This window comes from Pteropus alecto, unplaced genomic scaffold, assembly GCF_000325575.1.
Source record: "Pteropus alecto unplaced genomic scaffold, ASM32557v1 scaffold155, whole genome shotgun sequence".
NCBI classification, from domain to species: Eukaryota; Metazoa; Chordata; class Mammalia; order Chiroptera; family Pteropodidae; genus Pteropus; species Pteropus alecto.
The window spans coordinates 20,588,880-20,589,873 of record NW_006438113.1 but is presented as its reverse complement, the minus strand read 5'-3'; the positions used below and the strand labels follow the sequence as shown (position 1 = coordinate 20,589,873).

Below are 994 nucleotides of genomic sequence, written 5' to 3'. Positions count from 1 at the left end.
GGTCCGGGGCGAGAGGGTCTCGCCCCTTTCCACCCACTAGCCCTCCCCTTCTCCTCCTGCCCCCACCCCACTCCCAGGCGGGCCAGCTGGGCGGAATAGAGAGCCCGGCACAGAGCTCCGCCGCGGTGGCGGCAGCCGCTCACACTGTGACGTTAGCAGCCTTCGCGGCTATTTATATCCACACGATTGGATTTCATTCATGAAACCAGGGCCTGCTGTGTCTGGGCGCTGGGGCGCTGGTGGCAAAGGTGCCTCAGCTTTACGCAGACCCACAGGGCTCGGAGGCCGACTTCCCAGGACAAATATGCGCAGAGCATGGGAGACCCTGGCCCTTCTCCAAAGAGGCTAGGAGGGGAGGGTCAGGGCGATCTCTGTCCCTTCCCCATCCCTCACATACCACCCAATCCCGTACAACTGCTGGTCCTTTGTCCTAGGCTCTGGAAAAGTAAGTTGGGCCACTAACCGGCTAGGCAGCATGGCTTTCTTCACCCTAAGAGCTGACCGGTCTCGGACTCCGAGGGAGGACATTGGCTTTTGTTTCAAAACCGAGCCCAGCTGCTGACTAAGGGCTGCGTTAGCCCAGCCTCCTCCTCCCTGGGTAGCTGCACGTGCTGGCGGGCTCCCCCTCTGGGTTACCTTTCTCTCTGACTTGGCTCTTGGGATCCCCGCAGGGAGCGTTAAGGACACACCGACTGCCCCCCACCCGAGTAAGGAGGTGATTTACAGCCTCCTATAACTGGCTGCTAGAGGAAGTAAAATAGACTTCTGGTCGTTCACGGGTTGTCAGAATCCTTGGAAGCCCACCCACTACAGTCCATCTCTCCTGAACTCTTCTCACTCTTCCAGGCTGTGACAGGAATGGGGTAGTTTTTATGATAAATACCTAGAGTGCCTACAGAATGTCAGGTACCATGTCAAGTTCTAAAGAGGTGACAATGAACACAACCAAACTGGTCCCGGCCCTCGAAGAGCTTTCAGACAGCCTGCTAAAATT

At 57.3% G+C, this 994-nt stretch overlaps 1 protein-coding gene across 2 annotated transcripts in view; it reads right to left on the bottom strand.

The window, feature by feature from the left end:
* The window catches only part of RHOBTB1 (Rho related BTB domain containing 1), a 61,588-nt gene extending 60,979 nt beyond the window's left edge, over positions 1-609 (bottom strand). The window contains exon 1 of one of the 2 annotated variants that reach the window (XM_006915605.3): positions 464-609. The gene's annotated coding sequence lies outside the window, so the exon portion shown is untranslated. The remainder of the gene's footprint in view (positions 1-463) is intronic. The other variant, XM_015592316.2, reaches the window with a different exon arrangement.
* Positions 610-994: the final 385 nt, after the last annotated feature.